Source organism: Puma concolor, chromosome B4 (assembly GCF_028749965.1).
Source record: "Puma concolor isolate L17-30 chromosome B4, mPumCon1.1.hap2, whole genome shotgun sequence".
Taxonomy (NCBI): domain Eukaryota; kingdom Metazoa; phylum Chordata; class Mammalia; order Carnivora; family Felidae; genus Puma; species Puma concolor.
The window spans coordinates 115,129,192-115,144,500 of record NC_141673.1 but is presented as its reverse complement, the minus strand read 5'-3'; the positions used below and the strand labels follow the sequence as shown (position 1 = coordinate 115,144,500).

Sequence of the window (15,309 nt, the reverse complement as noted above, 5' to 3'; positions counted from 1 at the left end):
TTTTTGAATAAACAAACATTTAAGGTTTAAGCACTAGTTCATTACTAAATACCTCCCTTCGATGATCACGAATATATAAATCATTTAGAAAAGCCATACAAAACCTTAAAAAAACTGAAAAACATAGTTTTAGTGGGAAAAAAACTTTTAAAAACATTACGTTTGACATTTAGTCAAGACCTAATGACTAGACTTAATGAAAAATAAAGGAACATTTTGAGGTGTTAATCTCACTTTTAAAATGATACCACGAGTTTAAACATTACAATTTTAGTAAGCATATGACATTTACAAAGAAATAATCTTTCCACTATTTTCTAAGACCAGTAATTCAATATACAAGGCAACTCTAAGATATTCTGAGAAATTTGAGAGTTCAAAGTGTCACAGATACTGGACTTAATTCTTTAGATGTTAAATCAATCTTAAGCTGTGTTAAAATGGATAAGATCAGACTTACTTGAGGTGATTTGACTTAGTAAATGTCTTCTAAACTTCAAATTTTCAGTGTTGGATGAGACACGGCATTCATCTTTATCTGAAAAAAAAAACGTAATGGAAGTAATGAAATTGAAAGAATTGATAGGTAGCTTATAGAAGCCAATTATATGATTACACCTTAAAGACTATAACAGAGTTATATGAAGTCCTATAAAACTGACATTACTTATACTATGTATAATTTAAGAACCTAAGATAAAAATCTCCAGCTATGCCCAAAGACTTCTAAAATAGAAGATATAATACATTTCCTTCATATATTTTTATGTCAATCTCCCCAAAATTCTGAAAAATATATTATTAGATATTCAAGACTGATTGACACCAAATTCTTTAATACAGCCAATAATCAAGCCCTATTCAGTACTAATATCATGGAGAACAGGGAAAGATGAAATTGCATAAGAGAGAGTTTCTGTCATCAAAAAACCCACAAACCACAAGAGGAGACAAACACAAACAACTCCATATCAAGAAAGATATAATAAGTGCCCCAAGAGGGACAGAAGTGAACCAATACCAAGAATTAGAAAGGTGGCAGTGTAAGAGTTAGAAGAGAAAGAACTGATACACAAAGGTGGCACACTAATCACTGAATTGACAGTAGAGAGCAAAGGAACATATCAACTATCCTTTAAATTCTAGAATTAGATCCATCAATAGATGAATACACAAGATGTACTATAATTAAAAGTACACTTACCTTGATGAGCACTGAGTAATGGATAAAAATGTTGAAACATTATTATAGTGCAAACCAGAAACTAATAGAACACCGTATGTTAATTGTACTAGAATTAACATTTGGAAAAAAAATCTAGAATTGGAAGAATTCAATACTTTTTTTGAGATGGCTGTGCAAAAACTGGCAGTGTCCACAAAAGGCAGGTTTAAAGTTCTTGGGAGGATAGGAAAGAAGAGTTCTGGGGAAGACAAAAGTTACAAGAACTTGTTCAAAATAGAGCACAGGACCCAGATGACATAAGGAACTAGAAGCAGGTCGGCAGTAGAACTACGGTTCCACGAGAACAAGGTAGGTTTGACTCCTTGGGAAAAAAAGAGCATAAGAGTAGGGCTTCACTCAGAATGACAGGTAACAAAACACCATTCTGACTCTCTTTTTCTCTGCTTTATCTGTTTGGTGAGACAGGGCAAAAGACTGGCCACATATGACACCAGTCTCACTTTCTCTTAGAACTTGCCTGCCCAAACCCACATACATTCTCCTGTCATCTACATGGTAAACTCAACAGGGCAAGTTAAGTCAATCCAGTTGGAATAGGGATAAGATTCCATGCAGATATAAACACACTCTTTTACCCAGTTTCCACCCACATAAAGTTGACATTTTTATTCTAAACTGAGTTACGTCATGTCTACTTCTCAAAGGGTTTGGTTTAGAAGTTGGAAGAAGGAATATATGGTATAAAACTCCAACAAAAGGTATGTAAACCTTTGAATGGAAATCAACCTTAATTATATGGAAAGTGAGTTTAGTGTAGAACCTGTCAGCCAAAGTGAAGTTTGAAATTTTCTAAAAACATTCAACAAAGACCTAATACTGAGACTTAATGAGGTTAAAGAACATTATTAGAGATGCAGATTTCTAATTATGGGGTCAATGCCTTTAAAAGATATAGCACTATTCACAATTTTTACTTTTTTGTGTCATTTTGGTGAGTTGTATTTTTCAAGGAATTTGTCCATTTCATGTAAGTTGTCACATGTATTGACATAATGTTCAGAATATTTTACCCTTTAGATACTTCTTGGATCTCTAATAATGTTTCCTTTTTATATCTATACTGTTAATTTGAGCTTTCTCCTTTTTACTTAGTAGGGGCTTATACATTTTATTAATATTTTCAAAGAAACAACTTTGACTTTATTAATCTTCGTCAGTCTTCTCTATAGAATGCCTTGTTTCTTTGTAATTTCCTTCCTTCCAGTTTATTGAATGAAATTGAACTTCTTTTTCTAGGTTTTTGAAATGAAAAAATGGATGGTTGGCTTTCAACCTTTTAAACATAAACATTTAAAGCTACATATTCTAAGCACCACTTTAACGTTCTCTCACAGCTTAGATACTAATTGTGGTTGTATTTCTTTGACCGGTACTGGATTATTTAAATGTATGCTGTTTATTTTCCAAACAAACTGAGGATTAAAAAAAAACTTTATTTCTAGTTTAATTCCACTGTAGAACATATATGATTTCAATCTTTTACATTTGTTGAGATTTGCTTTTTAGCTCAGCATATGTTCTATTTTGGTAAAAGTTTCTTGTACACTTGTAGTGTATTGTAGTCTGCAAGAGTTGAGAATAACATTCTATAACAGCAATAGGTCAAGTTGGTTAACAGTATTGTTAAACATCCTATAACATTTATGATTTTTAAAAATCTGCTTATTATATCTAGTGGTTCAAAGAAGGTTATTAAATTCTCCAAATAGGATGGTGAAATCATGATTTCTCCTTGTTGTCCTGTGAATTTTAGCTTTACATATTTTGGAGTTAAATTGTCAGGAACATACAAATTTAGAACTATTCTGTCTTCCTATTGAATTGACCCTTTTATCATCATAAAATTCTCCCTTTATCTTCCATAAAACTTCTTGCTTTAAAGTCTACTTTATCTGATATTAATATATCAGATTTCTTTTAGTGTTTGCACAGTGTACCTCTCTTCCCATATTCTTCTATATAATATATCTTGTGCAAACTAGATATAGTTGGGTCTTTTTTTTAAATGTAGTTCAAAACTTTTTGGCTTTTAGTTGGAGGACTAAACCTATGTATATGTAATCAGATACTGACATTTAAAATACCTTATTGGTTTTATATTCATTCCATCTAATCTTTTTTCTTCTTTTAATTAATAAACTTTTATTACTGCATTTTATCTCTTGTTAGCATTTTTTAAAATTCCAATATAGTTAACATACAATGTTATATTAGATTCAGGTGTACAATATAGTTTTGCACAGAATCTGCACCAGTTTGCATTCCCACCAACAGTGCAGGAGGGTTCCTTTTTCTCTACAACTTCGCCAACACATGCCATTTCCTATATTGTTGATTTTAGCCATTCTGACAGGGTTGAGATGATACCTCGCTGTAGTTTTGATTTGCATTTCTCTGATAACGAGTGACATTGAGCATATTTTCATGTGTCTCTTGGCCACCTGGGTGTCTTCTTTGGAGAAGTGTCTGTTCATGTCTTCTGCCCATTTTTTAACTGGATTATTTGTTTTCTGGGTGTTGAGTTGTATCAGTTCTTTACAGACTTTGGATATTAACCCTTTATTGGTTATGTCATTTGCAAGTATCTTTTCCACTTCTGTAGGCTGTCTTTTAATTTTAATGATTCTTCCCTTTGCTGTGCAGAAGCTTTTTATTTTGCTATGGTCCTAATAGTTTATTTTTGCTTTTTTTTCCCTTGTTTTAGGAGGCATATCTAGAAAAATGTTCTACGGCCAAAGGAGATATAACTGCCTATGCCCCCTTCTAGAATTTTTATGGTTTTAATTCTCACATTTAGGTCTTTAACCTATTTCAAATTTATTTTTCTGTATGGTGTAAGAAAATGACCCACTTTAATCCTTTTACATGTAGCTGACCAGTTTTCTGAAAATTTGGTGAAGAGACTGTCTTTTCCCATTGGATATTCTTTCCTGCTTTATCGAAGATTAATTGACCAGATAATGAGTTTATTTCTTGGTTCTCTATTCTGTTCCATTTATCTATGCGTTTATTTTTGTGCCATTACCATACGGTTTTGATAACTACAGCTGTATAACTTGAAGGCTGGAATTGTGATACCTTCAGCTTTGCTTTTTCTATTTCGAGATTACTTTGGCTATTCAGGGTCCTTTGTGATTCCATATAAATTTTAGGATTGTTTCTGTTAGCTTTTTGTTCAAACATCTTTGTAGTTTCTCATGAAATTATCATAGAGATTACAAATACTTCCTTGAATTACAAAACTTGACTTTTACCACTTCCTATACAAGACAATAATTGGTTTAACTCCATTTATACCTATCTGCAATTTGTTCTACTGTTTTCATTTAATTTATTTCTACATATGTTTTAAGCCTGAAAGACATTGTTATTATGGCTTTAAATAGGCAAAAATCTTTTATATTTACTCACATATTTATGCTTTTCATTTTTTTCCCTAAAGTTCTATGGTTCCAATTGGGATCATTTTTCTTCAGACTGAATACCTTCCTTTAGTATTACTGTACTATGGTTCTACCTGTGATAAAGTCTCCCACCTTTTGTCTAAAACTGTCTTTGTCTTCATTTAAAAAACACTTTGCTGGGCATAAAGTTTCAGGTTAGCAGTATTTTTCCTTTCTGCACTTAAACTTTAAAGATGTTATTCCATTGTTCCCGGATTTTAATAATTTCTGTAGAACAATCTGCCATCAATCTTATCATTGTTCCTTTCAAGTTACTATGGTTTCTTTCCTTGGGTTATTTTAAGATTTTCTCTTTATATCTGCTCTTCCTGAGTTTCATTATGTTATACTTACATATGGTTTTCTTTATATAATATTGCTTGGAGTTCACTAAGTTTTTTTTTTTGTATTTCTTGAATCTGTGGATGGCTATCTTTCATCAGCTTGGAAAATCTTTGGTCACTATCTTTTCAAATATTGGTTTTGCTTCTTCTTTCCTCCCAGTACTCCAGTGATATGTAGATTAGGTGAAATGATTCAATCCATACGTCTCTTAACCTGTTTTGTTCTTTCCATTCTTTCCCCCCACCCATGCTTCACCTTGTACATTTTCCCATTGAACTGTCCTTCAGTTTACTAATTCCAGTTGTTTATTTTTTAACTGTGCTTACTTTACTATTAAACTCAAATCTTAATTTCAGATTACATTTTTTAGCTCTAGATCCCACCATTCTGTTGCCATTCTTTGTCTTTTCCTCTATTTAGCTGTTTCTTTTATTTCCTTTATATATTCATATGACGATAAAATCATTGTTTGATAACTCCTATTATCAGTGCCATTGGTGGATCTGCTTCTATTTTCTCTTCTTTCTTGGGCTGTTTGATAGATTTTTACTTTTCACATGTCATATAACTTTTTAGTGTATTCTTAATACCGTGAATGTAAGAAACATAAAACTGTGGTAGGTATTATTTTTTCCCAGTGAGGGCCCATCTTTTCCTATATTAGACAGGTAGGGTGAGGAGATGATCTCTTCAATTTGATCAGTTTACTCTGGTATAATTTGTCTCAAATATGAAACCAATTGTGTGGTTTATAGCAACTGCATCCCACCACCATCCCATGTAGACTCTCTCCTAAGCACTATGAGATTACAGAAAATTTCTCTGTATATTTCCACCTCAACTTCCTAGCCTCCCTTCCTGCCCCAAGGTTCAGTTAACAACACATGGGGGAAGCTAGCTGTATGTCTGAGGACTCTGGTTTCCAGTTCATCATGCCAGACTATATGACCATCAAAACACCAATGGTTTCTCTTTCCCCTAGTAAAGTCTTACCTCCATAGCAAGCTTGATCTTTAGCCAGTGTCCATTTTGGGCAAATACACTTAGGAAAAATGACTGTCAGTATTCTTAGCTCATACGGGCTCTTCCATTTCTGAAATCTCAGTTCATTTTGTCGTCTTTGCTTTCACAACTCTCTGAGATCTTCAATAAATATGGCTGTGGTTAAGAGTAACACAAATATTTTAAAACTCCCCCCACTGAAAAATAGGCATATATGCCCTTCCCTCACCTTGAATATGGGTCACTTCTGTAACTTCTTTGACCAATAAAATATGGTGACTATGACATGACACCAGTTTCTGGACCTAGACCTTAAGACACTGATGAATTTAACCTCATATATCTAGGAATATTCTAAAATCACTGAACTACCACAAAAGAAAGCCAACTATCCTGATCTGTTAAAAAATAGCAAAAACAGCTTTTGGTTTCATTAATTTTCTCTATTATTTGTCTGTAAACTTCTCTTTTATCAATTTCTACTTATTTTCTACTTTCTACTTACTTTGGATTTTATTTTTCCATTTTCTTAAAGTGAAAGCTCAGAAAATTTTAGGCCTTTCATTTCTAATGTATTTTAAAGCTATAGATTTTCCTCTAAGCACCGCTTTAAGCTACATAAATATGGTATGATGTGCTTTCATCTTCATTCAGTTCAAATATATTTTCTTATTTTCCTTGTGATTTCTCTTCAAACCATGGTTTATTTAAAGGTATGTTGTTTCATTTCCAAATATTTTGGGGAAGAATTCTAGATATTCCACACTTACTCATTTCTAATTCAATACAGTAATAGTGAGAGAGCATACTCTGTATGATTTTAATTCTTTAAAATCTTGTTTTATGACCTGACAAATGATTTACCTAGATAAAAATTCCACACATACTTGAAAAGAATGTGCATTCTATTATTGAGTGCAGTATTCTATAAATGTCAATGAAGTCCAATTCATTAAGTGTTGTTGCAGATTTGTATATTTTAATTGATATTCTGCCTATATCAATTGCTGAGAAGTGTTCAAAACTATCTATAACTACCCTATCTATAACTACTTACCCTTTCTTTTCTGTTACTTTTTGCTTCAAATATTTTTGAAGCTCCATTATTGGGCTCAAAGACATTTAGAATTATGATATCCTTTTGATGAGTTTGTTCTATCAGCAGAAAATATCTCTCAGTATCACTAGTAATATTCCTTGATTTGAAGCCTATTTTGTTGGATATTAATACAGGAAGTCCAGTTTTCTTAATATTAGTGTTGTCATGGTATATCTTTTTCAATTCTTTTAATCTGTGAGTTCATATTTGAAGACGGTTTCTTGTAGAAAGTATGCAGTTAGCAGGTCTTGCTTTTTTATCTAGCCTGATGATCTCTGCCTGTACAGTATTCAGATCATTTACACTTAATGTAATTATGTTATATGGTTGAATTTGAATTAATCATCTTATTTTCTGTTTGTCCCAAACTGTTCTGTGTTTCCTTTTCCCATTTTTTATTGCCTTGTTTGGAATTACTATTTCATTTCATTTATCATTACTATTTCATTTTATCTCCACTCTTGGCTTATTGGATATACCTGTTTCTTTTAGAATTATAATGGTTGCTCTGGTGTTTAAAATATAGACCTTTAACATATCACAATTTTTAAAAAATGTTTATTTATTTTTGAGAGAGAGAGAGAGAGAGAGAGAGAGTGAGCACACAAGTGGGGAAGGTGTAGAGAGAGAGGAGGAGACACAGAATCCTAAGCAGGCTCTGAGCTATTAGCACAGAGCTCGATGTAGAGCTCGAACTCATGAACTGTGAAATCATAACCTGAGCTGAAGTTGGACACTCTACCGACTGAGCCACCCAGGTGCCCCTAACATGTCACAATTTAACTTATAATAATGCCGTACCACGTCATGTATAAGAATTTTACAGCAGGATATATCTGTTTCTTCCTTCCCGTCTTTTGTGCTATTGTCATCATAGTCTAACTATGGTAAGACTGTCATACTGGAGAATCCAAGTGCAGGCACTCTGGTTCAAAGATCTAGCTAAAACTAACTTTTGAGGGGCGCCTGGGTGGCGCATTCGGTTAAGCGTCCGACTTCAGCCAGGTCATGATCTCGTGGTCCGTGAGTTCGAGCCCCGCGTCAGGCTCTGGGCTGATGGCTCAGAGCCTGGAGCCTGTTTCCAGTTCTGTGTCTCCCTCTCTCTCTGCCCCTCGCCCGTTCATGCTCTGTCTCTCTCTGTCCCAAAAATAAATAAACGTTGAAAAAAAAAATTAAAAAAAAAAAACAAACAAAAAAAACCAAAAAAAAACTAACTTTTGAGTGATCCTTGTCAAAATACCATAAAGCTGTCTTGGACCCTCCAAACCAGCCCACATTACAGCTGAATGCCCACCAACTAACCTCAGCTGATGCTACACAGTGAAGAATAACCACCAGCTGAGCCTTCCCTGTTCATTACCCACAAATATGAGGTACAACAAAATGGTTATTGTTTTAAGATTATAAATTTTTAGATAATTTGGTATGGAAACAGAGAACCATAACAGATTCTGGTACAGGGAAGTGGGGTCCCATAATAAAAATCTTAAAACATGTGGCAATGGTTTTGGGACAAGGTGGGAAGCAAAAGCTGGAAGAGCCTCAAGAAGACTGTTAATAAAAGCTTGAAGTACATTAGTGAACACGTTAACAGAAGGAAATTACAACCCCTCTTACATAGTGGTATGCAACACTTACTTGCATAACATAGAAAAGAGAAAATATACCCAATAAAGTGGTAGATTTGGGTAAGGAGATTTCTAGGCAGAAGATTCAAAGTATTAGTCTCTTTTAGCTGTGTGTACTAACGTATACATAGACAAAGATGAGCTAACAAAAGAATTGTTTCATTTTCAAGCAGAATTTAGAGGAAAGGTAAAGGAGCCAGGTCTTGCCCTTTCAAAAGAATAATCATCCCCATTCTCTCCAGACTGAAAAGAAATAGCTTCAGAGTAAATATGAAGTCTAGGGTTTGCTACCAGTAAAGCATGGTTTCAGGATAACAATTACAGTATGACTCTAAAAATACTGTAGAAGTGGAAAATAATTTAAAGTTGTATCTAATTCAGTTCTAAAACTCTTAAGAATGTGCTTCTTAGACTATCTTTTCTAGATAAAAGGCCTCTAGGAATCTTGGAAGTATGCCTTTTGGGCTTTTTCAAATAGAAAAGCTTCTAAGAATTTTATGGGTATTGTTTTGTAACACATGGACTCTCAGTCTCAAGTAGAAAAAAAGCCTATCTTAAAAACAAATGTGGGTGTGGCTTCCAAAGGTGTGGATTATAATTTGACACATCAATGCCTTATAATGATTTTAAAAGAATTATGTGAAATTGGATTGAAAGCAGGAGAGAGAGTACAAAATGAAAATACACTTTTAGACTCTCACGCTTCTACAAACAGGAAGCAAGGCTGGAAAGACCACCAATTATAAACATGAACCATTTCTTATAGAAAAATAAAAATGACAGAATTTATAGGTAAGGCCGGAAGTCATGGATAATCATTTTCAAGGATTAAGAATGGCTCTACTAAAGAAACTGTCAACATCAGAATTTCAAAATTACTATGGACCAGTGAAGGTTACATGCCTCCTGTTTCCCCATTTTTGAATGGAATGCTTACCACAGTTACTCTATGTCTGCCTCTCCGTTATTTGTTGAGTAAATAACTTGTCTCTTGCAAAGAACTACATCTAAGGAGCAACATCTGGGACCTGATTTAAATGACAATATCCTGGACCTTAAGCTTGAGGCTACAGCCACAGTAGGGTAACAATTTTGCATTTTTGGAAAGGATTGAATATATTTTCAAAGTAGAAGGAATGTAAATAATTTGTGGGTAGAGGGTAGATGGTGATAAATTTAAAATGGTCACAAATCCTCTGATACTTCTTCCATTGAGAGGTGATGACTATAAACCCTCTCACTGAAACTGAGAGGACACTGGGATTGCTTTGATCAACAGAATATAGAAGAGATGTGGTGCCAGTGTCCAGTTTTAGGCCTTAAGATACTGGTCTTTCTACTTCCTATCTCTTGGAAAATTCTCTGTACAAGCCCTCGGCCAAAATATTAGAAGTCTGGCTGCTTTAAGACTACCATGCTAGAAAGGTCAAGCAAGTCCAGAATTCCACCTCCGCCCAGGCACCATATATATCTGTAAAAATATCATGGATCCTGCAAAGCAATTCATCCACCAGCTAAATACTATCCAGTGATGTCATTCAATGCAACAAAGAACAGAAAAATCACCCAGCTGTGATCTGCCTTAATTGCCAATCCACAGAATCATAGCTATATAAAACAACTGTTGTTTTAAACCACTAAGTGTTGGGGCAATTTATTATGTAATAACAGATCATTGCAACAATGATTTTTGCAATTTATTTAAGTTGTTACAGAGGTCACAATGTCCTGCCACCACCTTCTACAACCCAACTGGAAGCAAAAGCCTAAATCAAGATATTATTCAGAAGTAATTTGCAAAGTTAATTATAAGGTAAAATTATTTCTTAAAGATAAAAAGGCTAACATTCTCAGGATATTATAAAACAAACACTTTTCAGGGCACCTGGGTGGCCAAGTTGGTTAAGCTTGATTTCCACTCAGGTCATGATCCCATGGGTTTGTGAGATCAAGCCCTGTATCTCTGCACTGACAGTACAGAACCTGCTTAGGACTCTCTCTCTGCCCTACCCCCACTCACATGCCTACACACACACACACACACTCTCTCTCTCTCTCTAAATAAAAACTAAAATAAAAAATAATGAAAAAAAGTGTTTTCCAAACATAAGAAACTTCAACTAAGTTACTGCAATTAACATTTTCTTCTTACTAAATAAACTATTGTACTTACATAATAAAGCCAAAAGACTCAGGCTCAAGTTGTCCTTTAGTTAATTTAACAAATGATTGTTCAGATACTTTCACATGACTGGAACAAGACCAGAATTACAAATATAAAATTGAACATTTGTAGTAGTATAAGGAAATTATTTTAAAATATAAAGTAAAAAATACTGGTGTATTAAAATAAAATATGAGGTATAGAACAGGTGATAGCTGTTACTAAAGTGATAATATATACATATATATGAACATATACACATATACATAAATATGTGTACACGCAATTGTGTGTATGTATGTGTGTGTGTGTGTGTGTGTGTGCGTGTGCATTCAAATATTTATTTAAATGGAGGAGTGCCCTGTGCCAGCATGTTTACCACAGCACTGTAAAAGCTAAAACTGGAAATAATTTAAATATACATTAATAAGAATATTATTTAAGAAGGGTATAGAGAAGGGGCACCTGGGTGGTTCAGTCGGTTAAGCGTCCGACTTCGGCTCAGGTCATGATCTCATGGTTCGTGGGTTCGAGCCCCACATCAGGTTCTGTGCTGACAGCTCAGAGCCTGGAGCTTGCTTTGGATTCTGTGTCTTCCTCTCTCTCTGCCCCTTAACCCCTCATGCTCTGTCTCTCTCTTTCTGAAAGATGAATAAACCTTAAAAAATATTTTATTAAAAAAAGAAGGGTATAGAGAAAAGAAAGACTTCAATTTTTTATTCTACATATTCTATACTTGATATTTGAATTGAATTGCTAGAATGTTTTTATAACACACATGTATCACTTTTGAAAATTTATAATGAAAACCACACTATTCCAAGTTAATACCTATGGCCACGTTATACTGTCTTCAGAACCTGAATGATCCCTTGGTCTAAGTACTGGAGAACAGCCAAAATTACTTCTAAGGGAGAATCATAACCCATCAGCACATATTTCTTCAGACTACCTCTATTCATACATGATGGACAGTCTAATCTGATACTTTTCCTCCTCAGGGTCCCCAACATTCCTAAGAGGATGCCAATCATACTCCCAATCCAGCTATTAAAGTAAATGGCCCCATATCTAACCTATATCTGAGAATAATTACACTCCAGGTACTTGCCTGAGAGTAAAATGCTAAACTTAACTGTTACTCCGTTTTTTACAAAAAGCTTCTGCAGGGCTGCTACATATCTATTTAGTTCACCCATTCATTATTCTAAAACTGCATGTCTGGATTAAGACATACCACCAAAGAGCAGCATTCTTGGCTTTGTCCTTTTATCGCTCTCCATCCTATTCACCCAGCATTATTGTACTTAGTAAAGCGCCTTTGATGTTAAGCCACTAGACTACACTGAAGGGAGGTTTAAGAAACAATTATAGAAAAGAGAGTATTCAGTTATTCACTACAAGGATGTTGTTGAGGTCAGAGTTGAATATGCTACTCTATGAATGAAAGCATATAGTTTTCTTTGAATTACAATTAGTAGTTTCTCCTAAAATGCTGACAAATTTTGATCTTGTGAACACTAGTAAACACATCTCATCTTAGAATGGTCTCTTTAGAAAATTTAGAGCAAAATTTGTGATCCACCTCAAGGAAATATAGGGGATCTTATGAGATACATTGGTCCCATTTTATCACCTTTCTTATTTTTACAATACTGAGGTACAATTGCCATATCACGAAATTCACCTGTTGAAAGTGTACAGTTCAATGATGTTTTAGTCAAATTACAGATGTGTGCGATCATCACTACAATCTAATTTCAAAGCGTTTCCTTCACTTCTCAATATCCCCTTAAGTCTACGTGAAGTCAGTCCCTGCCGCAACCCCCCAAACTCCTCTGATCGGCTCTATTACAGACATTTCATACGAGTGGAATTTGGCATCTTTCACTTAGCATAGTATTTTTGAGGTTCATCCATATTATAGTACATATCACCATTTTAATTTTTTTTAATTGCCGAAGAGTTTTCTAATGTATGGACATACTGTGTTTTGTTTATCCATTTACTAGTTGATGGACATTTGGATTGTTTCTCATTTCTATTATGAATAAAGCTATTATAAACAATTGCAAATGAATAGAGAATAGCACCTTTGTAAAAAACAATTGATGGACCAAAAATATAAGTATCTCTCAATTCCACTTTATTAATCTGCATGTTTATCATTATGCCAACGACATACTGTCTTGGTCATTGTCACTTGATATTGAATTTTCCACATGGGCAGTAACAAAGCCCTCCAACTTTGTTATTTTATTTATTTATTTAAAACTTTATTTTATATTATGTGTCCTAATGAATAAATACTATCTTAAATTCTTTCTGACAGAGGACAGATATAAATACAAAACTAGAATAAACTTTAAAAATGTTTTCAAAGGAATATAGTCCTCTTAAGATTTGAAAGTGATAATCACTAATGCATTCTCCCAGAAATAACTGTGAAATTAAGTCTTCCCCAACACACACCCATATCAACAAACATTTATCAAATGCTTACTAAATACTAGGCATGGTGCATAGTTAGGCGCTGAAACAATTAAGCACAGTCCCTCACTTAACACATAAGTAGAGAATAATGGCACAGTGAGTTACAGCAACAATTGAAATATGTACAAGATACAGTGGTGGCAAGGACAAGGTATATTAATTTTATCTATCAAATTTACCTGACTTCATATAATCTTGTTTCTGAAAAAAAATGGCTTACAATTTCTGGTATGTTTTTAAACAAAGTGAGTTTGAACACAACAAAGAGGCTAGTCCTTACAAAAGCTTGCAATAAGTAATCCTTTTATAGAGTTCTTCTCAACTAGTAAGATCTTTTAATGCAGTCTTTGTTTTTAAGATTACAAGAGAAATTTACATTAATGGAAAAATTCAAACAAAACATAAATACTTATAGTAAAAAGTGAAAGCCCCATTTTACCTTGAATCCACCCTACTCCTCTCCCCAAAGACTTCTATTGTGCTTGGGCAAATTCTGTTTGTTCAGAGCTACCTAAGATGCAGACAGTAAGAACTCTTGAAATCCTCACACAAATCTCAAATCTTGTTTTCAAAAAGAGTGTCAGCCTCTTACCCACTACACATGACATCAGTATAGCTAGCAAGACTTGAAAATTATTCTTTTTCCTTCTATCTCCCATCCTATGCTTTAGAAAAGGTGGAGATTAAGAGAAAAAATGGGCGTAAGCACCAGACCTAAACAGTGTGTGTATAAACTTTATAGTAATGATCCTGAAACTTGTCCTATAGGAGATTTTTAATAAGTATCCTTAAAAAAGGAAAGAAAAGAAATGAAGGAAGCTAAAAGGAAAGGAGGAGGGAGGAAAGAAAGACAAGCAAGCGGTCAGGCAAGCAGTGGGCATTTCCAAAGTCAAGTACATCTGGGAAACAGTGGGTTAAATAAAATATCAATATGCACTGAGATGCTCTCACCTTTCATAACATTAGCTAACCACCAAACTCTTTAATCACGGATCACCTAGTGATATCTCGAAAGACACTAGATTGAGGCAAAAATATAGTGTAGGAAATAAGCACTGGTTATAGTTTCCCTTCATCATTCCCTTCTTTATCACACTGGCAGCAACAAACGAGATATGCAGAAATATGTACAGAACCATATAAATATGCTAATGGCCAAAAGACTAAAAAGTAAAGTCAGCAGACTGTCTTAAGATTCTATCTTTACTATGTTAGAGAAACTGGGTTCATTTCTTTGTTGTGTTGTTTTTCCTTTGACTGTTTATGCAATAAAAGAATAAAACTAGAGATAGAAGTTTGGCTGTAAAATTAAATGCACTAAAGTGTTTGCTTTTAATAGTTAGTAACAAGTAAATCTAATCAAAGGGTCTCAATGTAAATTCTATGCATACTTTAATTTGCTTTACAAAACCAAAAAATTGGATTCGTGATATTACTACAGTAACTGCATTATCATAGAAGAATCTTCAAGAGGTTAATGAAAAATTGTGGTGAAGTTAGATTTTTATGAGTTACTATAGCCACCTAGGTCTGTGCAACAAAAAACAGTGAATTTGGATCTATCTCCTTATATGTTAGACTTCAAATCATGATATAATTCAGCAATGAACTCTGTTAAACTTTCCATTGAGACTGGATGGAGCCTTTATTACCAAAGTATAATCATGAATGATAACTTTCCAATATGTATGCTGTCTAACCACTGAAATTATAATTTGGGAGGACTTCCTACCGACAAGGATCCTTATGGTAACTAACAGAGTTGTATGTCCTCAGTGGAAGCTATTCTGAAATTTCACTTCACTAAAAAAATGAGTTAATAAACTGTCAATGGAGAAAAGTCTCCATCATAATACTTAAGCTCTTTGGTTGTTGTTTCTTCACTGCGG

General features: G+C 34.0%; 1 protein-coding gene across 9 annotated transcripts in view; it reads right to left on the bottom strand.

Annotated features, from left to right (window-relative positions):
* Positions 1 to 15,309, bottom strand: part of ZNF438 (zinc finger protein 438) — a 179,213-nt gene that overhangs the window by 98,559 nt on the left and 65,345 nt on the right. For 4 of the 9 annotated variants that reach the window (XM_086714639.1, XM_086714636.1, XM_086714635.1 and 1 more), the window contains 2 exons: positions 6,028 to 6,192; positions 461 to 538 (listed from right to left, as the gene is read on the bottom strand). The gene's annotated coding sequence lies outside the window, so the exon portion shown is untranslated. Of the gene's footprint in view, positions 1 to 460; positions 539 to 6,027; positions 6,193 to 10,936; positions 11,015 to 11,392; positions 11,569 to 15,309 lie in introns of all 9 variants that reach the window. The other 5 variants (XM_086714641.1, XM_086714642.1, XM_086714643.1 and 2 more) reach the window with 3 other exon arrangements.